We start from the raw sequence: 25,073 nt of genomic DNA, 5'->3' as shown, positions 1-25,073 counted from the left end.
GCCCCTATGTCGGGCTGCAGAGAGGACGTCTTGTTACGATCCTGCCTGCACAGAGCATGTTGTGGCTGTTAGTTGGAATAACTGTCCCAGATCTATAAAATCACCTGCATACCTCTTTTTGCATTTAGTGCAGTTAGTAAAAGTTGAGCCCATTTCTAAAACGAGCTAGGAAGACGAGACAGACTCTCAGCTTCTTCAGCTCACTTTGATTCACTAACTGCATGTCTCCAAGGATCTGGACAGTATTTTTGTGCAAGCATAAGAAAATAAATCAAAAGATTCTTTTAGTTTGGGCTGGGGCTTTTTTTCGTTTTTTAAAAGGCAGCTGCAGATGGGAGCTGCTGCCCAGCTGAAAATACATGGTGGGTTTCCATAGCACTGAGTTGTGAAACATGCCTGCAGCCAAAGCCACTGGGGTACGACCTGGTCTCCCAGAGGCCAGGATTTGCTAGAGATTTGCTGCCCTCAGGGTGTGCCAGCATCGTCATATTTGGCTCTTTTAGAAGGCACATGTGACTGAGAAGGAGGGCGTGGAGGTCTCTGACTTGACCCTGCTCCCAGCAGGACCAACACCACAGCTAGAGCAGGTTGTTCTGGGCCATGTCTGGGCAATTTGGGGCATCCTCATCCTCCACCATGACTGCACTTCTTCTTGATGGAGGGACAACATTGGGCTGGTACAGCACCAGCTTAAAAGCAGGCTGCAGCACCGATGTGGCGTGCAATACTGCTGAGATGAGTTCCTTTTTGAAATAATGCGAAGAAGAGGAACCTGACCCTGCGCCACTGAAATTTGCAGTCATGTCTGGGTCATCGCTCCCGACCTCAGCTGCAGACTGAGCCGTAGCACCGAAGGGTTTTTTGCGTGCCTGGGCAAACATAGTGTTTACTTGGCTGCTCCATGCTGCAAAATTCAGTGTAGTGAACACCAAATGGCTGGTGACATGCCAATAGGAAGTGGGCAATGGGATCAGGTGCCTGAACATTCTCAGCAGGTATGAGGGCACTCTGAGCTGCCCAGTGAGCTCCTTGAGCTGCTGCGCAGAGATTTCCCTGGGGCGAGAGCCAGCTTTGCCTCTAATCCAGGCTCTGGCTTGGATGTGCTGTCTGTAAGCCACTTTGTGTGGCAGAGCTGAAGCCCTGAAATCCCGGAGCCTTCTGCTGCTGCTGCTCTGCCTGTCTCACCGCACCGCCTCGCTATTAGCCTCCTTAGGATTTTCACTTAATTCTCACATTCAGGTGGCACCTTCAAGATCAGCTGGTGATGACACTGCAGCAGTGCAAAGCACGTCCGGCGCTTGCAGCCACTGTAGAAGAAGCAGCCCCTCACGGCAGTGGAACAGCCCTTGCCAAGGAGGAGTGAGAGTGGCTGGACTTGTTTTTGGGGGAAGCCAAGCAAAGTTTCTCCTCTGGAGGTACATGAATAGAAATAGGTGAGAAATAACCCAGGGAGAGCTATTAGCAAATTGCAAATGGAGAGATTGTGTTCAGCAAAGAGGGTGCAGGGCAGATTGTTGTCCTCTTGGACATCGTGGTGCTGAAACCTGCAGAGATCCTTGAAAAACCTCGTGATTCTTGTCATTCCCCAATTTTCATCCTGTAACACTGGAGCATCACTATAACCAGGTTCTTTGGGCGCTGTCCCAGTGGAAGGAAGAACCCCAGCTCCTTGTGCACCACACTGTGCGTGCCTGTCGCCCTTCCCCCTGGTTGCTCTGAAAATCTGGGGAAGGGGTTTTAATGCAAGGGGGGTTGGTGCAAGCTGGGGCCACACGAGTGAGCAGAAAGCCGCCGCTTTGCCCTAGCCAAACCCTGACACACTGTGCGGGCCCCGGCTGTGGGAAAACAAGCCCGTTGCCCGCTGTCCCTGCCGCCCGACCACTCAGCCGGTCACGAGGACACTGTGGTAAACCACAGCTCAGCTTGAAATTATCTTTTCAGCACAAGGTTCCTGTCGAGCCGAATGGCACCTCCTCCCTCACCTGTGCCAGTGCCGAAACATCCTTCCTTTCTCAGCGCTATCGTCTGCTCAGATCTCTTCTCCAGGATGATCATGCACATCAAGATCTCTAAAGCAAAGCACGCCCTGCTGCAAGGACTGAGGTCTCATTTCCCCTCCCCAGGCTTGTTTCAGGGCATGGAAGTGATGCTCGCACCATGCACGGATTTGGCCATCCTCTCTGCCATTTTCAGCACAGATTGGGGCGGCGGGGGGAGAAGTGGTGGCCAGTGAGGCACCACTCAGGGCTGGAATATAGGTCAGCCTCTGTCCTGACAGCTGCTTTCCTTGCCCAGAGCAGAGGGAAAGGGGAGGAGCTGGTAGGAGAGGAGGGGCTCAGCCACTCTCCTTTGCCACCTTTTCAGTGCACAGAAAATCCCAGCTCACCACCTCAAAGCAGGGCCGATGTTTCATTTGCACCCGCTGAGATGTGAGCATGCACGTGGTCATTCTCCATCATGAAGAAATGAAGTATCAGAAATGCTCCAGTATGAAGAGATTTTTGTTTTCAAGCTGCTCACAAACGTTGTAGGAATAGCCATTGGCTGTGCATGATTATTGCTCTTTATTAGGGAGGTGCTGGAGCAATTCTGGTCCAAAACCTGGACTATCAGCACCCTGGTCATTTTGGATTTGCTGCCTCACTTAGCACACCTGTGCAGTGTAAACCCTGCTCTCCTTTTATTTAAAAGGCAGATTTGGAGACCAGCTTGGGAGTGTGAACTACAAACACAGCAGGATTGCAGCAAGTATAAATAAAACCTTTAAAATATCATAGTCTAGTGTTTAAGCCAGTCCCCTGGCCCTTGCCAAAGGACTTGCCAAAGGATTTCTGAGCAGGACACAACAGCTCTGGGTTAGAGAAAAAACTGGGGTTTCTGCCCAAATGTGGCTGGAGATAGTTTCTGGCTGCTTTGCCAAATAAAAGAGCTTGTCATATTTGCACCCCCAGGACCATGTGCTGGACATGGGAAAGGAAAGAGGAAATGAAAGGGACGCATCTGCTCCTTTGCTGCTCTGCAAGGGGGAGCTGACTCCCTTTACATGGCAGATGCTCGTGAGGAGGCCACAAGGGATGGTTACAGGTCAGCTCTGACCTCGGAGGACAATGTGCTTTGCTTCCCATGTGTCCCCACTACGGCAACGGACACGTGTGCTGTTCACGGGCTACCTCCTCGAGTATCCACCTGCATTCAGGCAGACCATCCTGACACCATCCTGGCAGAACCACCCCAACATGATCAGCATCCCAGGTCTTTTCTGGCATCTGTGACAGCGTCTCAAGGGGGCTGTCCCCGCTCCTCCCTCTGCAGCACCCAGAGCCATGCCAGGGCCAGGAATGCTCCCTCCCAGGGACAGGGAGTTAGACAGCTCTCCACAAAGAGGGAAAGTCACCCATAAGAGGACACAGTTCTGCATTTGCAGACCTGTGGGATCATTTTCCCACTGCTGGTTGCAACTGGCCCATCCAATGTGCCCTGGAGGACTCTGATGGGCTGTGCAGGCTCAGAGCCCACAGGCTGATCTCCCCCCATGGAGAGGGCACGCAGCTCCCACTGGAGCAAGGGCTTGAGGAAGAGATCCATGGACTTTTCATGCCCTGGTAATGAAATAAAAAGGATTAGGCAAGCTTCCCAGACACTGTGAAAGGCAGTGAGTTTCAATATGTGCAGGACATTCGGTGAGCAGAGCCACCCCAAGGAAAGACACAGTTTCAGGCCACAGTGATGCAAAAGAAGGAAGCTGCAGAGAACACCCTGACACTTCATCTTCTCCTCTCTTAGGTGGCAAGAAGGGTCAGGCCCAAGGTGTTCATGGACCCAGCAGCAGCACTCACCTCGCAGACCTGCTCAGCGAGAGCTGAATGGCATCACTGCAAGCTGGGAGCACCGCAGACTCAGAACGGGGCTTTGGAAAGAGCACGGTGCTCCGTGCACATTTTGGATGGGTCAGCTCCCTCCAACACCCCACCAGTACTGTTGAAATACCACCCTGGAGACCAAGAGCCCATGACACAAGCCCTCAGACCTCTCTGATGAGGAGATTAGAGGTCAGTACACTCCACGCTTGGTGCTGCTGGGTAGGTGAAGGATGCTAACCTCTAGCTAGCTCGAGGCAAGGCTGGGTTGCTTTCCACCTGCTCACCAGGGGTGGCCTGTGCCTTGCCAGCCAGGCTCCACTTGCAAACAAGGATGTTGCGTACCAACAGCTTGCAGAAGGTGTTGGAAAGTGTGGCAATGAACTGTGAGCACGAACAAGCAGCTGGACTGATGTCTAAAAGCAAATTGTGTCTGAGATCATTTCAGGATGGGAATGGAAAACAAAGATGAGATGAGTTTAAAGGTGGTGTACAGTGGAGACTTCCAGGGCCCTGGTGATGGTGGGTGGGGGCCAGGGCACATGAAGAGAGGCTGTGGGAGCTGGGCTTGCTCAGCTGGAGGCAAAGAGGCAAAGAGTGATCCAACGGCATCTCCTTCTGAGCGAACGAGTCCTGGAGATGCCAGCACTGGACTCTTCTCAGAGGGGCACAGCAAGAGCCCCAGAGGCACTGGCACAAGCGGCAACATGGCAAACCCCGGCCAGCCCCAAGGAAACAGCCTGTCCCCATGCAAGTGGGGTGCCCCTGAGAGCGCCCTGCTCACAGTTTCTTGCCAGCTGGGTTGACTTCACCCACAGAAGAAGCTATTTGGCAGGGGTGGGGTTAACTCTCTCTTCATGGAGGATGACTACGCAGAGCACATTTCTGAGAATACAGGAAACCTCTGGTAGCCCTTGTCCTGTTCATCAAGCAATCCGGACCAGGTAGCAGATTTCTACTGAACACTTCCACACGTGCATCCTTGAAGACCAATGGGATAAAAGCTACAGCTGGTCTTTGACAAACCCCCATTGTTAACCTTCTGATGTGGCATGGCTGTTTCTTTAGGTGTGAAATGCTCCTGAGTTTTTCCATTAGTGCTAAACTCACAGGTAGGACTCATGCTGAGTGAGCAGCTTAGCTCCAGAGAAGAGGAATTTGGTCAGGCAGGGAGAATTCCAGGAATAATTCATGCACCAGCCACATGGCCAAGTGATGCATGGTTGTGTACAAGAGGGGACATGATTTGCCCTTGTTGTGGCTGGCATTGTGTTACCATGGCTAGAGAGCAAGGTGAAAGCAGCTGGGCCGTGTCCTGCAAAGCCTATGGAGGTGGTTGTGTGGCCCAGGGAAACACCAGGAGCTGAACCTCCCTTTTCCCAGTCATTAGTGTGTTTCTGGAGCATGGCTGCAAGTGAAGCAGAGACACAGGGTTTGTTATTGCATTTATTACAAATTATGAGGGCCAGGGTCAGGTTTTGGGCAGAATCTGGTCATTCTGAATTCGGGGGAACCACACCAGGCTAAAATCAATGTTGCAGCGAGGGATCGCATTCATCTCTTGCTGTGCACAAACAAATAGCACAGGCAAAGATCCACCACTTAATGTGGATTTGCTGGCAATTGTAGAAATGCACTTTTCTTTGCTCAAATCTACATAAAAATACCTAGGTGAAGTTTTCTCATGGGACTTGTCTTCTCCTTTTGCCCTTCTTGCCTGCAAGTGTTATTTTTCAATTTGGTCAGTAATAGAATGATCTATTTCTGTATGGATAATTAAAAAAAAATGATTTGTTTCTTTTGATTTTCCCTGGAGGTCATAACTGTAGATGAAAATCCTGAGCCATATTCACAGAGGACTTCATGTGGGGGTGCTCCACCTGGCGTTGGTCCAACTAGTCATTTTTGAAGGAATATGATATTTAACTCCTAAAGTAGTGAGAAAAACAGAAACAGGACACTGTATGGCAGATTTTCTGCATGCATCTGTGAACACAGGCATTTAACTCAAGGGCGTTAAAGAAAGCCCCTACTCCAGAGATTGACCAAAGGGTTAATTTTGACTCTCACTCACTTGCTTGCTTTATTTCTCAAATAATGAAATTAGTTGTTCCATAGTCTTTTGAAGAGCTGAGTTTAGCCTTCTTGCAGAACAATACACGCTGTGCTCTTGATGTGAGTGCACTTATGGTGAACTTTGAGCTACACATCTGCTATAAAGAAGTAACTCTTATTCCCAGTTGGCCATTGCTAGCAAAAGATTCAGGCTCCATCTACGCCTCAGCATAGTTTTGTTTGCTGCATGTAAGCCTGACATGCAGAGTAGATGGGTAGAAACTATCTGCAAACCTAGTTAAAACGCACCAGCACACTTAGCACTTTCACTGGATGAATGAGAGCTGGAGATGAACCCTGCAGAAGGTGAGCACGTGACTAATCTGCAGCCCATTACCAGCAAAGACCCTTAAACTGTGAGTTAACTTCCCAGCCGCACTGGGAGGCTACATGAGGGATTTCCTTGGGATGCTTTTTGTTGGTGTTTCCGAACCAAAACACATGCTCTGGGCTAGTTATAGGTGATTTATGGTAAAGCCACTCCTGCAGGCTTCTCTTGAGACACCAGACCTGCACACTACCACCCAGTCTGGCAGTCTGATGTAAGACCATCTGAAAATACACCAGAAAAGTGATTGTCATCAAGCAAGCAGATCCCACTTGCATCCTTCTGTAGGGCAATCCATGTAGACAGTGCATGTAGGCCTGGAGAGACCACATGTACCAATTTAAAAATCTTTCTTCCAGACATCTTGGATGCCAGTGTGTGCGGAGCTGAGGCTTTCTTTTTGGAAGCTGGGTGCATTATACTCTTCATGTTGTCCATCGGTGCATGAAACATGCACCTGCAGAGGGCAGGGAGGAGGGCAGATCATATGGTTTCTCACACCCTTTCATGAAGTTTAACATGAAAACAGACAAATTCTGTTTCTTTTTTCCTCCTTCTTTCCTCTTAGGGTTGCTGTTGGCTATGGATCAGGCAGGCATTTTGTCCAATATAGAGATTTTCTCATCAGAAATCATTTTCACCGCACAGGCCTCATTTTTTACCCTCTTCCTCTCAATTGCTCTTCTTGATGCTGGTGGCACTTCCACCTGCATCAACATCCATCAACACTTGCAGTGGGAGGTGTTGTGCACAAAAGGAGGTCTTTCCGAAACCAGTCTGTGACCGCATACTTCTTATCCAAGGACCTAACTGTGACCTTGTTGAGTGGAAGTCAACAATAGAGGGAAGATGAGCAGCTTGCACTCATCCCAGAGAGGTTGCCAGGTTTTTCCTGAGGATGTCAAGAAATAGTAAAGATAGGACTTCATTCAGTTAGCTGCTTCAGTGCTTGATTCTCTCCCAGGTCTTTTTTCTAATGTGACTGTCTGCAGCTTGAACCACCAAGACTTGATAGGCCTTTTCTCATTGTCCTAAAGAGCCCATTGGTATGCAATAATTCCCTCTTTAATGCGTGGCAAGGAAACCGCTTCATAATCTTCTTTTGAAAAGCAAAATAGGCCAACCATCTTGATCCTTTCCTTTTCAGCCTGGATCATTACAGAGATGTTGGGCATGGCAGCAGGGTGCTGTAATCCCCTGGGCATGCACAAGAGTGTGCACCCTCTGCTCAGCAGGACTTGGCTCCAGGCACAAAGTCAGGAGCCCTGGAGGAGAGGCGTCAGTGTGAAGATCAGGATCTGAGCTGCTTCGATTTAAGCAGAGCGGCCAAGCAGGTCTTTTGCTCTAGTGGAAAAACCACTGGAGATTGCTGCCGTGAAAAAGCAGAGTTACCGCCAAACACGGAAATGTTTCCTGATCTGTTTACTAATATTTGGTGCTCCTTTCTGGACAGTGTTCAAACTGAAATCCAACCACACGCGTCAGCGACTTCCTGCCCTCCTCCCTGCCCGCCGCTCCCGCACCCCAGGGAGAACCAGGGATGGGAAGAGCTGGTGAGAGATGAAAAGGGATTAGGGCTGCTATTTCCATCTTGCAGAAGGGCTCCTAGTGATGCCATGGCCCGACTCTGCTCGGAGGGGCACAGTGAGAGCACCAGAGGCATTTCTCTGCATGTAATGGGTCTCTGGTGCTCTCACAGCTCCAGGGGTGAGCAGCACTGGGCCGTGGCAGGAGGGCATGGACGGGCTTTGCTTGCCCACCCTCTTGGGCCACCTAAGCCTGTGCCGGGCTGGTTCTTAATGGAAAATAAATAGGATGTTACAATTGTCTCATTATTACGGGAATGTTTACAGCTGTCCCAGCCTGTGGGGGAGGGATGGGAGAGACGGCCAGTTTGAAACTACTGAAAGGTCAGCACGGCGCATGCGGCTACCGTAACCCTTCGACTACATTAGGCATTGAATTGTCTACTTGAGTAGTCATCCCCGGTTCATATTTAAGAACATCAAACCAAGAGATGTAAATTATTCTTTGCTAATAGCAGTCATTATACTAAAACCAGAGCTTTTTGCAGTCCTCAAAGACATTCACTTTCATTGCCGGTTCTTTGGTGTTTGAGGTTTCTTTGGACTAGTTGTGAATTATCAACATTATTCTATCTGGTTATAAAGCAATGGGATCTGGGTTTTACTTCCCTGCTCTGCATGTAATCACAGAGCTGTGTTTTAAGGAGAGACAGGTTGGGTGGGAGCAGGCGCAGAAAGGTTCCCAATGCAGAGAGGGAGAAAGCCCAAGGAAAGAGGTAACGCCAGCTAAACAGGCTAAAAGCAAATTAAAACCCACCTGAGGCATTTCCCAAGATGCCAGGCAAACCTAGGCCACGAATCACTGAGTTTTGCCACTGCCCTTCCTGGTTTTGAGTCATGGCAAGGGCTGCTCCTCTTGGTTCAGGCAGCTCTCCTTCTTGGAGATGCCCATGGCAAAGGCACGACAGGTTATACCCTTTCTGTGTTGAAAAGGAAAGGTATTAATAGCTACGAGCAGCTGTGGTCTTCCACCACAACACACTGGTTTTCCTCATTTATTCCTCTACAGAGGCACGAATGCCCTTCTTCCCCCACTCTTCCTTCAAATGACCCCCCATGACTGTGGTGCAAATGCTTGGGACATGCCAATCTCACCCAAACCAGATGGCAGGTGGGCCTGGGGGAAGGTGGCTGCTCTCAGGAGGTATTTATTTATCCAGTAGCACCTTCAAACTTGTGGATCACACAAGTCCCTGCTCAGGGCTTTGGGAAAATCCAGCAAATTCTTGAATGCATGTTTAGAGCTGGGTTTGGCGAGAAGAGCCTGGCTCAGGGGTGTCACATCTAGCACCCACCTCTCCTGAATTTCAAGCCTCTGTGTAGAGCTTTAGGGGAATTAGAGACCATGGGAGACCTCTACCCAGCCATGAAAAGATACTCTCTCCCACTGCCCCACCAGTGAACATGTTAGGGGAAATTTCCCATGGAAGACCTACCTAGCAGAGCCCAGGCTCATTGTTTTTGCACAGGTCTAGAGATATTTTACTTTATTAACTATTTTATAGTGGGGGTGAGGGGGGGGGGGGGGAAGAATGAGAAGATTTTAGTTAGTGATTGAGCACAACGACCAAGGAAGAGTCTTAGGAGCTTGACAAGACAGGCTGGTAAAGAGAGAAGGACAAATTAGTAGGTCTCCTGAGATAAATTCCTGAGAAACCTCTGCATCAAAATGCAAAACAACCAGAAGCACCAACTGCTGCCCTGCGTGCAGTGTGGCTGTATTTGATGGCGGCATCCAGAAGAAAACACATCTCCAACAAAACCATCAAGGAGAGATGAATTCTGGCATCATTAAATACCTACCAACAGCACCTTGAAACACACAGCTGGGATCCTTGAGTCTGACCATGGGGAGGCTGGGGGGGCTCTGAAAGTGGCCCCTGGCTGTGGCACAGGCAGGGATGGAGGAGAGGCACCCCAGGGAGAGCAGCCACACTATAGCAGCCTGGGACTGTGCTGGTGCATGGGGTTTGGACTAGAGACCCACCCAGTCCCCTCCACCAAGAGAGGAACAGATAGTTGTCAGGTAATCTCTCTGAGCTTGCACATGGGCTTTCTTTAACAATAAAATAATTTGGAAAAGAAATCTCTGTTTGTCTTCCCTGTAAGCAAGATGGGGAAGTTAACTGTAAAGCCAAAAGGGACGCCAAGTTCCAGTTACATAAAACTTCTGAGTTTCTGAACACACACTTGGCTGAAATCAGGCAGAAAAGACAAAACTGCTGATTTTTCTTGCTTTGTTTAATTCTTTAATTCTTTTTTTTTTTAAAAAAAAAAAAGACTAGAAATCCTGCAATATTTTCTTTCTGAAGCCCTGAGGCACAGTGGGAAACACGCACTGCAGGATCCCTTGAGGCTGTTGCCTGTAGTGGTGGGTACCTTGACTGCTCATTATGGAGAAATCAAGACCTTGTTTCCCAGCCACTGTCCTGGCTCTGATCACTGATTCTCTTGGGTTTGCTCCAAAACTGGGGAGTGGGATCCCTCTCACTCACTGGGATCCCAGGGAGTGGAAGGGATTAGGGTGCATCTGGTGGAAACCTGCCTGCCAGGCTGTCTGGGAAACCACACATTGCCCCAGCACAAGATCTGTTGACCTCCCTCACCAGATTTAATTCCAAATGGACATTCCTAAAAAGTACGTGGTCACCCATGACAGCATTCCAGTGATGTGGGCTACCCCACCATGTCCCCATAACTGCAATGAGATCATGGCCCTGCCACCGCACACTGTTCTCTCATTCTTCCTGTGTATTCCCCGTGCTGCGTGCGTGGGTGTACAGGCACTTCAGAGCACACAGGTTTCCCAGGAGGGCTGCAAGAGGATCCACCATGGCCACGCACACCCTTGAGGTGGCTGGCCTTCTGTACCCATCTTGGGAGGCAGCAAGGGAACATGCATCGCTGCTCTGGTTGGCCTGGCTTATTCCCCAGTTGGATGTGATGGTGTGAGCATTGCCACCTTGGACCCCAACCCACACCAAGTCCTTCAGTTTAAAGCCCATCCCACCAAGCTGTCCAGTCTGCTGCCAAAGATTCCCTTGCTGCTTCTAGACAGATGGGTCCCATCCCACCCTAACAGGGTCTAGTCAAAGAATGTCCCAATGTCATAGAAGCCAAACTCCTCCCGATGGCACCAGCTGTGAAGCCAGAAGTTGATGGGCATTATACATCTATTTCTGGCTGCACCCTTTCCTCTTACTGGTAAAATGGAAGAAAAAAATAACTGGGGCATCAAAATTTCTCACTTGTAACCCCACAGCTTTATAGTCTTCCTTGATTTCTGCCCAGGTTCCTCCAGGACAGGACTATCACTTTTTCCCATCTCCCACCAACAAATACATGTCCTTATTTACTACTCCTCTTCCTTGGGGAAGAAGTCAAGGTAGAGGACAAAAAAGCAATTACTGAGTCAAAAGAGGATTGCACTTAGAATTTTGAGCCCTCTCACTCTACCTTGTCCCATCTTTGCCAGACTATGCCTCGTGCCCCAGATACTCTGCCTCTTCTTTCCTTGTATGAGTCAGATTAGAAAAGAGATGCTCTGGTACTATGGAAAAGTCTTGGTGGTGCTTGAGTAGTGACTAAGACCACAGTATCTATCGTCAGTAATTAAAGACCACTTGTCTCTACAGTGCAGCACTGAGATTGTTTTGTTGAGTCTTAGTATCAGCCATGAGCAAGCCAGTATGTCTAAAACAAGGACTTGCATAAAACTGGAATGAAACTTGCATTAAGTTAGGGGGAAAAAGAGCAGCAAGGTCTTATTTTTAAGTCATCTGCTTAGTACTTTTTGTGGGTTCAAAGGGGTCAAAGGTGCAAGATACTTCAATAGCATTACACAACTTCCGATTCGTTAGCATGGGGCTGAGTAATTCCGAAACCCTCACCTCTGAAGTGGAGCCAAATGACAGCAAGTGAATCACCCAGACCGAGACCCTTTTCTGCTGGCAAAATAACTGTGAACACATTGCAAATTGCACACATTTCTTTGCTTATTCAGCATTTTGGTGCAAGCGCCTTTTGTCTTGTCAGTATTGCTTACCAGTTCAGTTCATGAATGATTGTATTGTGAGATATCCTGTAATTCTTTTACTCAAAACCGAGTAACACAGATTTTCTGAAACAGAATGCATTTTTACACTTCCACAGAAGTTTGGGGGGGTTATTTTTCTTTTTCTTTCCTTCAGTCTCTGAACTCTGGGCTTCATCATTAAATGTTTAGCTTGAATCAGGATGTAAAGCAGAAATCACTCATTCATGATGCCTTGCTCATTACATCCGTCTTCACAAGGGAACGTCTCTTTGATTTCCTGTGTCAGAAGAACACGAAAATGGCTGTATTGGTGCAAATCCACTAATCCCAGGACCCTGTCCTGAACATTGGCCAGAAACCTGGGAAAAGGCTAAGAATAAGAAAAACAGGCAGGGAAATTTCACCTGGGTGCTCCACAGCTTCTGGTACTTTGCTGCTCAGGGATTTTATGAAATAGGTCATTTTGGAAGCAATCGGTACCCTTGAACGAATTCCTTATAGGTGAACTTGTTCATCGCTCTTTTAAACTCACAAAATTTCCTCACATCCCCAAAGCCATGCACCAGGGGACCCTGCAGGGGAAACATGTCCTGAGAGCAACACCTGCCTCTTGCCCAAGCTGAACCTGCCTCCAGCTGAAGCTAATGCCATCTGATACACTCTGATATTTTATAGCAGGAAAGGTCATGTACAGTCCCTTGTACAGAAGCTGTTCCAGATCTTTCATCCTCCCCAAAGTTTTCCCAGCTCTGTTGTATCCCTTCTGAGATGGGAAGACTAAAACTGCACCTGGTATACAAGACACAGAGCACAGCGGATTTGCGTTGCAGCATTGTGATGCTCTCTTTTCCTTTCCTGCTCATTCCTTATGGCCTTCCGGCTTTTTTTGATGCTCCTGAGCAATGGACTGGTCCTTTCATGGGACCATCCATCAAAATGTTTGGATCTCATTCTAGCGTGCTCATCATCAGCCAGAATCCATCACCACATACGTGGCATTTGGGTTATTTTTCCTTTGCATCCAGTTAGTCAGCCTGCAGTTCTTCACTGTTGTCCCTCAGCTTTACCATTCTGCAAAACAGCATCATCAGCAAAATTCCTCTTTTCCCGGTTGCTAACAAATGCGTTGGAAAACCTGGATTTCAGTAATGTGGGGTTTCCCATGCTGCAGCTTGTGCCGGTGCCTTTCTGGCTCTTGCTGTGCTCCTCTGGGCAGAGTCTGGCCCCAAATACCAAATCTCTCTAGAAATACCTGCATCTTCACGGACACCAGGGGCTACTGGTGCTCCTGGGCATGGCATGGTCTTTCCATACCTGGGTGTGGAGGTGGAGGTGGGGATGAGGGCACCTCCAGCTGTCTTTCAAACATTGCCTGAATCCTGGGGAATGAGCCTAGAGCTCCAAAAATCTGCAGTGACAAGGAAATGATGTGGTCTGCCTCTTCACAGAGGCAGCAAGCCAGGGTTTTACCCTAGTTAATGAGCTAAAATGCAAATAAGGTAAATATTCTCATTTGTGTAGGATGCCTTCTATTTTACATCGGGGGCAGTTTGGTCTCCATCCCCCAGACATCCCTCTCCCTTGTTGAGACTAAAATAATGAAGGCAGCATCAATCTGGAAAGATTAAGCCAGTATTTTGTAGCTAGTGTGCTGAAGCAGATATATCCTTGTATCCAATATCGGACAGTGAGACATCTGTGGTAGCGTCTCTGAGTTTAACCACTCTATTATTGTGTATTTCTGGAAGCGTGCCTGGGAAGATGCTGAAGTTCAGCAAATGGAAACTGAAATCCTAGTACTTTTTCATGTATTAGCCACTGCTTCACGCTCAAGGAAAGGCGTTTTTGTAGAAAGCCTGTGTGAAAACCCAAGAAAAAGCAAACGCAACACAGGAAAAACTTGTTCAGCTTGAGCTCTGCTCAAAATTTTTGAGGTTCCAGGAGGCCCTGACTTCTCCAGTGGCTTCATCACAGGTTCACCTGCCTCCTCTGGCAGGACGTCTGCCAGCCACGTGTACCAGCCCAGGAAACCCTCTTCCCTCTGGTGGGGCTCCCATTCATTTTGCGACATCCTCTTTCCCCAGCCAGAAAGTTCTGCCTCCTGTCCCACCTGCCCTGCCGCGGGGGCTTGGACAGCTGGAGGAAGAGGAAGGATTCAGCCCGGCTGCTCCTACTTCAAAAGGCCGTTACAGGGATTTCTTAATTAACCTGACACCCCACTTAAAAAATGTAAAACAACGTGAAAGAGCCAAGGCTGTTCCATGATGAGGGACAGCTAGTTTGCGTAAGATATTGTTTCTTTTTCACATACGGACATATGGGTTGCATTAACATTTTGGCACATGGCAAGAAGTAGCTGAACATTTCTTTCTCCTGTCTCCTTCTACCAGTGCTGATGTTGAAGATTATTTCTATGGGTCTTCTGGTTTGGATGGGGACTAGGCATAGTTCTAATAAGGCAAGTTAGAGACCTTGGGCCAGTGTGCTCAAGGATGTGAATTTTATGCTCCCTTGCTGCCACGGGAGCACCCACCTGGGGACTGCTGGCCTGCCTGGGAGTTTAGTCATGGGGATGTGCTGGGATTGCCAGCCCCAGGAGGGAGGGAGCATCTGGAAATGGGCACAACACTGCAGCAGGACCTGACTTGTCTTCAGCCTGCAGATTGGACCACCTCGTCAGGACAGTTTAATTACTTTTTTCCAAATAACGTCACTTACCCTGATGCTTATGGTATTTATAAATGAGCTCTAATTCAATGATAACCACAGATCCCTACAGTGGACACCGCTGTATGAAATTACTTAAAGAGAAGAGAGCATGCTCTGAAATATTAGCTTAAATAAATCTGTGAAGTTACTTTAAAAAAAAAAAAATTTAAAAAATTGCAGAAGCTGTTGTATCTGTCCAGAAATTCTGATCTTGTGGCAGATGTGGCCTGGGTCTCAGATGAGAATTTACACATGCTTTCTTACCAACAGATTTTTTCCATCCTGCAGAGGAACTCCATCACCTAGGTCATGTATCAGAACAATTCAAGCATGACCATACCACAGTTCAAGGTATAGAAGCTTCATGCAAGGACCAATACTAGGTAAAATAAATTTAGAAAACGCATACAAGAATACTTTTTTAAATTTTAAAATGTAATTAAATTCACATCTGAAAAAAGAGGGAAAAGAGTTAATCTTATTTACTTCTGGACTTTTGAGGCTCTATGGTTTGACCTGGCAAGTCTTTGCAGCCAGCAGAAAGAGATATTCCATAAGCAGGATCCAAAAGGCTTTTATGTTTTACCCATTTTGTTACCTTATCAAACAACACAGGCTGTAAGTTGCAATTTAAAAGGAAGATGTTTCCAAGATGTCTGAAGGTGGGAAGGATCAAGTGGAATTTATTGTTCCTGTATCTCCCAACACTTGTTAATTCTCATCTTCTGCTTTTTCAAATACTGTTTAAAAAAACCAAAACCACCACACACACAAAACCCCAAAACCCAAACCAAACTTCCCCAAACCTTTCCATATCTCTATGATCCAACATCCCAGCTGGTCCCATGCCATTGTCCTTAAGCATTACAGTACAGCAAAGCCTGGCTACATGGATGGGTGGGAGGATGCTCCTGCCCAGGAGGTAGCAGCTGACCCCTAGCCACATGGAGCTCACCTTGCCTGCCTACCTGCAAAAGAAGTCCATCCAGTGCTGTGCCTAAGGATGAGGGAAGAACAGCTTGGGTCTGGGGAACTCTTCCCCTGTGCTGGAGCAACTGTGTCCTATGCCATCTTTCATTTGGACTGGTTTCCACCCAGGTCTCCATGGATAGAAGCTGCAGCAAAAGTCCTCACTGCAATATACCTTTTGTGAGCAGCAAGAGCTTAGTTTATAGCCCCAGCCTGTGTGTCCTTCTGTTTGTCTCTTGAGGAAAGTTTCTAGGAGAATTGCAAATGAGTGTAAATAAAGTAAATTATCTTTGAAGACATGTAGAATGAATAGTCTTATTCTTCAGCCTGCTCAACAAAACATTTCATAGGGAGTACAACACAAGATGTGAATCTCTCAATCAAAGAAGAGAATAGAATTTGCTGAAGAACAAACTGATTGAGGAACAGAAAGGATCTAAACTGGTATTAGTTTACTTAAGACTAAACAGAAAACCTCCCCTTGCATCAGTAATATATCTTCCAAAGCTTGTATAGAAGCCATACAGGAATAAAAAATTATTAAGACAGTAACATAACAAGATTGCTGTGTCAATCTACACTAGGAAGATCATGACTGTGCATCTTATATTTCCACTCCATCTCCCTGCGTCATGGGAATGGATGCATTCATACCTGCATGATGTTTTCAAACAAGCACTAAAGCTTTGGGGGAAATCGCCCAGAGAAAGTCACTGCTCAGCATGGAGGACCATGCAGCAGAGCACCCCTCAACAGGGGAGGAGAGGACCTGCAACCACAGAGATGGCTTTGTTGCCTTCACTCTACCCAGCAAGTGGGAGGAGAGGGGCTGACTGCAGCCGTTACCGACAGAGCAAGGGGAAAGACTCCAGCCTTGCCTGGCTGTGCACAAGGATGCCCAGGTGAGATCGCCCATGAGGCATCTCTTTGGCAAGACTTCCTTGCTTTTTAAGTGTGATGTACGGGGCCGCCATGAAATTTTGTGATGCAAAGCCTAAACAACACTTCAACCTTCATGCTATTTAGCATGGCCCTTATTGCATAACAAACTAGAGACAGGCATAATGCATGACCAACATATGTCAATGGGGGAAGGGGATATAGAAAAGTTTCTGGCACAGATGCTCAGCTGCTATGCATTGACATAAAACTATTGATTCCCCTTGAGCCCTGAAGAGTCACGCAGAGTGGTCCTTTATCCTCCTACACACAACTGCTTGGTTTTTGTTCTTTCAACAAGACTTTTTTTTTTTTTTTTCACAAAATGAAAACAGAATTGGACCCACAACATTTGAATATCAATGAGAGGAGTACAGACATTACTTCCATGCAGAGAAACGTTCTTTAACACTTGTTTTAATGTCAAGGATCCCCCTGGCAGGTAGAAGTTCCATCCACCAGAGCCCAGAGGAAGGCACTAGTAGTTTTGCTTCTATTGTGCCATTATCCCACCACTGTATTTCTTGAATTTCATCAGCTGAGGGTCTGCATCACACCTTGGGTTGTCTGCAATGCTTTGCAAGTTGTGGTTTGTTCTGTTCCTGTGCTAATGGGGCTGAAAAGAGCAGAACCTCCCCATAGCTGCCTCTCTCTCTCTCTGTGAAAACTATTTCTTTAATCACACTGATTATCAAAATCGAGGTCATGACGCAGGTATGTTTGAGAAACTGTTTTGTGTGATCAGGGGTGGGGAAAAGAAAAATCAGGGCTTGCTGGATCAGCAAGCTGTGACCTTGCCTCCAAGGTGCGTGAGCCACAGAAAGAAATTAGGTCTATCGCACAACGTTAAGCAGAAGACTGCTCTATTTAGGCAAAAAAAAATGACTATGCAAAACTAAAACAATGAGTAATGGAAACTAAACTTCAGCTTTTGGGGTTCCCATACTTCATAAAATACATATGTGGGGGTCTCGCAAGTCTGCGAGAATGAAGAAATTCTTTCCACCACCTGCTGCTTATCATAGAAGATTTTCCACATCAGTTGTTAATACACACCTGGAAGTCAGCAGGCTCAAGTCCAGTTTCCCCAGAAGACTGTGGAAACTGGTGGAAGTCTCCCAGCTGCCTCCCGGCTGCCCCACTGGCGCTGCAGAAGCCGATGCTATTTTGCAGCCTGACACTATCAGTGGTGGGTTTTTTTCAAGTTTAGAGATGGATCTTGCAGATTGGACCTCTCATTGGTTTACTCTGCAGTCCATACATCCGATGTCAGTACCTATTTTCTTCCCTTTGGTTTTCTTCAGCTGATGCTAAACAGGGCTCTGACTCATTAAAACAAGAACCCCCTTGGCTTACAGTCATGTAGCCTTCCTGATGGGATCTTGGGCTTCCCTGTATTCCTAGATGTGGTACCTGTGCTTTGAGACGTGCAAAGAATCAGGGCAGGCGCCCTTGTGTTGATGGGGACAGCGCCCACACTCAGTTTCTATTAGGCCTTTTTTATTGAAAAAAAATTCTACTCTGGAAACATCCAAAAAGAAACAAGACCTGTCTCTACTAAAAAAAAAAGGATAATATTCAGCACAATTCAGATAAGCAATGTGGAAAAAAAAATTAATGTGTATTTTTAAATGGGCCACTTCCAGCAGTGAAGGGGATGGCATAGTCTTGTCTCTGTAGGCAAAACCAGACCACCCACTTTTACTCAAAACAGCAGAAGACATGCAACATGAGTAAAACATCAGTGGCATCTTTCTGTTGATGCATGCAGCAAGAAGAGGGCAAAAATGACAGAGAAGATGGGAACTGATCATGGCCCTTGCTGGCTGGGCTGATGCACCTTGCTCTGCAATGATGGAGAAGTACAAAACTTCAACAAGTAGGTTGATTATCTCATGACATAAGTTATCTGTATCCATAGCAGTCACACCAGTCAGTCACTCAGATACCTTGGACCTGACCTAATAGTAGATGCTGAGAGACAGTGAAGTTTGGCAACCCCCAGGTCACAGGTTTAAGACAACCCTGGTTCCTGCCGTTAGTCTCTTTCCCTCTGTGCAATAAGGCCTTTCCTTTGGAAAACAAAAGTGCCCTTCTTAGCTGACAGCAGTGGCATCTCCAGTTGCAGCTTCAATCCAGTTTTGCAGGTAAAGCCTCAGTGCCCCAGCAAGACAAATCAGCTAGGCATGGACCTCCAGGATCTTCTTCCACCCTGAGCGGGAAGGGAGAGTCAATACAGACCCACCAACAAGTTTCACCCTTTCATACCTGTGCTTTTGCTTCTCTCCTGTCACCAAAGTGACACATGCTGTCCTGTGATTCCTAGAGCAGGTGAAACATGAGATGACATCTGTAGACCTGGACACGTGTCCACATGCCTGATGCAGTGAGCTTCACTCCAGCCAGCAGAGCTGATGTTAATGTTGACAACATCTCCAGCTGTTTGTCTGGTTTTATTCTTCTGTCAGTCACTTTCAATAAAAAGCTGAGCCTTTTTTCTCTCTTACAGAATCTGCGAACGCCTCATACGGTCAAGAAACTGAGATTCTTCATAACCATAAACACTACGTATAATTTTTGCTTGTTATAACTCTGTCCAGATGCCGGTACTCTGTGTGCCCGTGGAAATTAGGCACTCTCCTCTTTCCAGCCTCTCCAAGAACCTCAGCACTCTGACTCACAATGAAGGGGAAGAAAAGAATGCAAAGCAACTGCTTACAACTCATAGTATTTTATTTGTCCTGGTTCTGGTGAAAGGGAAACAGAGCTTTGATACTGAAAACAACAGAGGTCTAATAATGATGTCAAAGTGTTATTTTTCCTTGAATGACACTGAGATCTTTCTGCTCCTCCTCCTCCTCCTCCTCCTCTCAGCAAGCAGCAGTCTCTGCACTTTGTCCAAGCTACAGTTGTCCCATGTGGGAGGAGCCCTGAAAGCCAAACAAGTGAAGGTAGAAAAAAAGCCCAAAGATAAAGGCTTCTTTGGAAACAAAAGAAGCTTTTCTCTAGATTTCATCTCTTAATATTTTGCAAGAGCTAAAACCACAAAAGGCAGGTTGGTTTCAGCAAGGGTGTGCCCACAAGTAGCCCAAACACATACAGTTCTGAAAGTATAGGTATTCCCACCAGCACCTCTCCACTGCTGTCAGGAAGAAGTGAGCCTACCCTACACGCACAAAAAGGGTCTCAAAGTTTAGCCCTAGCAGACAGCTTGTGCTCTGCTGGCAAAACTCTGGCACCCAGCCCTTTCCTTCAGGCTAGGGCTAGCTTCAAAACTGGCATCACACCAACAGTGGGGAAGAGCTCCAGGTGCAAGCCCTCATCCCCAAGCCTGCACATACAGCTGGACTCCAAGGGGATTGCCTGATCTGTTGCGGTTGCCTAACCCACATGGTAAGTATCCGCTGGATGAGGGACAGGAGAGTCTGGTCTTTCCCTGAGTTCAGGGGTGATTGCTTATGGTGATACAGAGTCAAACTTACAGCCGTGCTCTGAGGAAGCTTTAGGAAGGTATAAAGGATCACTTTTCATGCACTGAAGTCAAAGCACACAAGGAGAGGAGCAGGAAGAAACCCCATTGGGAAAAGATGGTTGGAGGAAGGGCAAGGAGATGTTCTAATTTTTCCCCAACCAAAAAAAAGTCTTCTTGTGTCTATCAAGTTGAGTGCCTTCTTCCCACTACCCCTCCACCAAATCTTTCTACAAACTGGATGTTTGGCAGGATAAACAAGCTGTAAATGCAATTAATGGCAAAGACAACTGATATTCAGAGAACCAAATGCCAGCTGGTTCACTTCTGCCAGGGAAAGCAAACAGAGGTCGCTGTGTTTGGGATGTGAATGTTTCAGCAGTTGAGGTCTTTAGCTTATGCCTTTTTCAGAGCACCATGTGAAATGCTTCCACCGTGACTTTAAGATCCAGTACTCCTGATAGCACTGAAATTCTTCCTTCCAACCCAGAGTATTTAGTGTCAGGATCTCAACCACACTCACTTTGACTGAAGGCCACTTCCAATCCTTTCTCCTGTACTTCAGTATCTCCTCCCCAGAAAATTGGAGACACCAGTGTGAAGGCCCCAGGAACGCGAGAGCACATGGAAATTCCTCACAGACGTCCAAGTGACTTGGACATCTGCTGGGAAGCAGAAAAGCAAGTTACAACAGCAGGTCTCAAACTCACAGTCTGTTCCTTCCTCTCTTTACTACCACCTCAGGCTTACTTACAGAGTAAATATGGAGCAAGGAACTCTCTCAGACTAAATTTTAGTCAAATGAAAGGAACTAGCCTGTGGGAGCTGATAGCATAGCATGCCATGCTTCCAAAGAAAGAGAAGTCAATGGCCATTCGACTGAAGCACAGGTCAGCATCTTCTCTGCTCTTCAAAAGAAAGAAACAAGTTTTGAGACCTCACACTAGAGAGAGTTTTTGAGATCTCACCAGCTAGAAACCATACACTGGACGTGGTACAGGGACAAAACCGCAGGCCTGAAGAATTCTGTCACTCTCACTGCCTTGGACGTGTCCTAGGATGTCAGACTGTGGCTCCTAAGTTTGACAAGGCCCTAGAAGAGCTCATACTCAACTGTTGCTTGTGTGTTCGGGGCGTTTTGGTTTTATTTTTAGCCTTTCGGGCAGGATAGAGGCAGTACCTGGAGCCCAGCCAAACACAAGTATATGACTCCATGATTCAAACCAGCTTACAACTTGAGAAGGAACAGTTGAACATCAGTTCTCCATTCAGGGAGCCCCAAAGGAGAGGGCCAGGGGCTGCTCAGAGGTAAGTGAAGCACCTGTAAGGACATGCTTAAATCAGAAAGAGAGGAAAGCAGGCAGATCCAGCAGCAATCACCAACTGCGACTCACGAAGCACGGCACCCAACATTGTGTCTGTTGTGCAGAGCAAAGGGTGCAATCAAAAGGGGTTTCTGAGAACCACAAATCAGAAGCCAAGCAAGAACTACCCAGTTTCAAAACATGATGTCTTTCTACACAGCAAAATTAGCTGAAATGCCACCTAGACAGGCAGAAACCACAATTATCTGGAAGTGCTTGAAATCTTACTTGCGATAAACAGTAAATTTGAGAGACAACACTGAGTTTCTGTGCAGCTAACCACATTTAGCATGGCTGGCAAGCATCAAAGCTCAGGTATGTGCAAATGAGATACCAGCCTGAGAGCTCACCGCAGCTGGTGCAGGGGCTATTGCTGAAACAGTACAGAGAGTTTTGCACAACTATAACCAGAAGCCTACCCTGCCCATGGGATGAAAAAGGTTTCACCTCCTGAGCTGTAGGCAGCACAGGCTCCATTGCAGGAAGGGGAAATTCTCCTCTGCTTCCAAGAAAAATCAAGCAACCAAATGCACATGCACCTCATAGATGTCTTTTTGCTGGTAGGCCTGGAACTGGTAAATGGTGGCATAATGAAATGTATATCTTTGCATTAGGTGAGTCCTATATTTATTCTGTGGAGCAGAAATGGAGGTGGCGGACAGATTGCTGAAGATAATCTTCTACCAAACTACTTAGGGCTTGGAGCAGCCGACCCACAAGCTGATGAGAGGGAGCTGGGATTGCTGGTATGGCCATGGGAAGTCTGGGGAGGTTTGAGAATAGCCCTGACCATGGCACAGGCAGGAATAGAGAAGAGGCACCCAGGCAGGGGAGCAAGGTCCCCAGGGAGGTGCAGGGGAATCCTCATTACCCTTGCATGAGCTTTGCTGCATGCACTGTCAAGCTAAAAAGCCAAACTGAAGTTTGATTTTTTGCCCTTATATTTCAGGAAAGCAGTACTGTTGACCTGGAGATCTCTTTGCTAAGCTTTTCTCAACAACAAGAGGGTGTTTTCCCAGACTCAGCTTTTCCACTGTTTCTATGGTCTTTTATACCCACACGATGGACATCAAGATTCTGCCCTTCTTTACTCGTCTTCCATATGTTTGCTCTTGAGTGTGCAAAACCTGACATTACAAGCGACTTTGCAGACCTCCACCTGTGCATGCTCTCACTGGGTGATTATTCAGCACCCACCGTGACAGACAGCCCCCTCTCTAGGTCTTACGTACATGGAAGGACTGTGCTCAGTGGTGTGCTAAGGGGCGCAAGTACATATATTTTGTCTCTTGACATATTGGTACCTAGACTAACTTCTTCTTGGCTACCTAAAAATTACATGTGCAGGTATTCATACAACATAAGCAAAACGTAACATGATTTCCAAATGGCACTGTTGTCTCATTCTACCAGGTAGGGACCCAGATTCTCTAATTATAGTACCCTTTTGCTTCATGCAAAGGTCACATGGACTGTAAGTCACATCTGTTGTATCACTGTGTTGTCAACTGTGAGTCACTTTGAGTGTAGACTAGAACCAGTCCAATGCTAGACACAACCTCCATGGAAATACTAGATGTACTAAACTAAATGTACTAGAAAAGTGAGATGCCAGGCTGGGAAGCTTGAAGAAGTTCACCACCAAAATATGAAGCCCATATGATCCTCCCCAAATGAGGGATCCTCCCCAAAAGCACAAATGAGTGTGCTTTTCCTCTACTAGTAATGCCTGAGTTAAGGCAAGGGTGGGCTCTGCTTTCCTGCAGAGAGCAACTCCCTCAGGAAAAAAGCAGGTGCTGTGTGGTCTTTACTCCAGACATCCCAAACTATGAGCTGCTCATCCTTAGTCACACGGTGTAACTTTTATTGGCACAAATCCCTAGTGCCTGCGCTATGCTACTAATTCATCAGCTCCAGTAAACTTCCCAAGCATCAGCACTCTGTTGATAGGGAATTTTGGATCAGAGAGTCCAAATCTAGAAATTAAATGAAGGTTGAAAAACAAACTACATCTCTGGATACAATACAGGTTAGTGCACAAGGGGAATTTGGCACTGCCATGGAGTTATTCAGTTCTTAGCATGTGTGTTCATTTGTCAAGCTGTGTTTGCTGATCGAAGCTTGTGGGTCCATCCCTTACTTTCAGGTCCCAAACTTCCAAATATTTGATAACACAGATATTTGAAAGGCAGTACTTGTGGTTTGCTTTTTCCTCCCATTCCTTTTGGTTTTTTTAAACAAGAATTCTCTAAATAAATAAGATGCATTTATCTTTGAGAACCACCACTTGCTACCAAAAAGGAAAAAAAAAAAATGGTCAGGAAAGCACTCAATGCTTTTTCTCTGTGACCTCCACTGAGACCTGCAAACAAGCCCCTCCTGCTTTGGGGTCCGCTCACCTCTAGTCACAAGATCAGTTTGCAGGGTTGGTATCCATGTCTCTGAAGAAAATTCAGATGGCAGAAAGATCTGTGCAACATGACTGTGGCAACAGAGGCTTTCCCAGTAAAGTCAGCGTGCATTTCCCTTGCTGATTTCAGCCACACTAGGGTGTCTCCCAAAACCTTTCCTCTGAGCATGCTAATTTAAGGGGTGCTGGTGGCAGGCCTCTTGATCAGGTTAGGAAGCAAATTTTGTGAAGAAGCACTGGGTCTGCTTCGCAAAAGAAAAATGTTGTCCCTGACATGTTTATGTTTTTGCCAGTGATAGTATATGCCATTGCAGAAATGGAACACAAGGTATGGGAGGAGGCCAAGAAGAAGGAACCTGGCTCTGGCATCCAAAGAGAAAGGGATTCCCCAGAGAGAGGGTGATGCTTCAGGAAGGCTGCTTGTGCATTTTGCACTCTGGCATCTTTGAGGGAAAAGCACAGAAAGTTGTAGGTTTAACCAACACAGGACCACAAGAGAACAGGCAACTAAGCCAACTCAAGAATGCCTACAGACACTTCTCTACCGAGCCAGGAGACCAGGAAGATCAAATCACATTCACATCCACCAAGTTAGAGTTTGACTTCCAAGGAGACCCAACAGGAGACACCTTGAAGGAAGTTCTTCACAGCAGCTCTTCTCCCAGCCCTGCCAAGTGTGAGATCTGGGCATGGAGCAGAAACCTTCTGTGCTGATTTTCCTGCTCATTATCCCAGGCTCCATCTCCAACAGCTCCTCAAAGTTTTCTCCAAACCTGGGCACATTTCTATCTGCCTGCCACCCTTCTCACTGAAGAAGAGATTCCCAGAAAGACGCAGAAGAACAAAACAATTGCTGCAGCTCAAACCTGTACCCTTATCATGCCTTCAGCAGCAGTCACTAACAGGTACTTATTACTGAAGAATATTGTAAGCATGTAGCTATGCATCCATAGAAAGCTCTACTGGGCTCCAGCTCACCAAATTAGCTCAGCTCAGCTCACTGAATTAGAGGTGGTATCAATATAATTAGTGGTTTTCCATGCAGGCTTTTCTTCCATGAATGTATTCCCAGCAGATCTGTCTTCAGTGGTTGCATCCTCTCTCTTCTTGAGCCCATGGGAACTGTCAGCACCTTCAGCTTCTTCTGGCAGAGAGTTCCATAGATCTACTCCAAGCACCAACCGTGTGGGCGATGCCCAATACTGGACACAGTATCCAGATACAACCTCCCGGGCACTGAATAGAGGGGAAAACAACATCCTTGAATCCCCTGCCCCTGCAGCACCTAGGG

At 47.0% G+C, this 25,073-nt stretch overlaps 1 protein-coding gene across 3 annotated transcripts in view; it reads right to left on the bottom strand.

The window, feature by feature from the left end:
* Window positions 1-1,611: 1,611 nt before the first annotated feature.
* The window catches only part of PTEN (phosphatase and tensin homolog), a 106,499-nt gene continuing 83,037 nt past the window's right edge, over window positions 1,612-25,073 (bottom strand). For 2 of the 3 annotated variants that reach the window (XR_008745427.1, XR_008745429.1), the window contains exon 11: window positions 1,612-19,469. The gene's annotated coding sequence lies outside the window, so the exon portion shown is untranslated. The remainder of the gene's footprint in view (window positions 19,470-25,073) is intronic. The other variant, XR_008745428.1, reaches the window with a different exon arrangement.

Source organism: Falco peregrinus, chromosome 1, assembly GCF_023634155.1.
Source record: "Falco peregrinus isolate bFalPer1 chromosome 1, bFalPer1.pri, whole genome shotgun sequence".
Lineage (NCBI taxonomy): Eukaryota > Metazoa > Chordata > Aves > Falconiformes > Falconidae > Falco > Falco peregrinus.
This window is presented reverse-complemented; position numbering and strand designations above follow the sequence as displayed.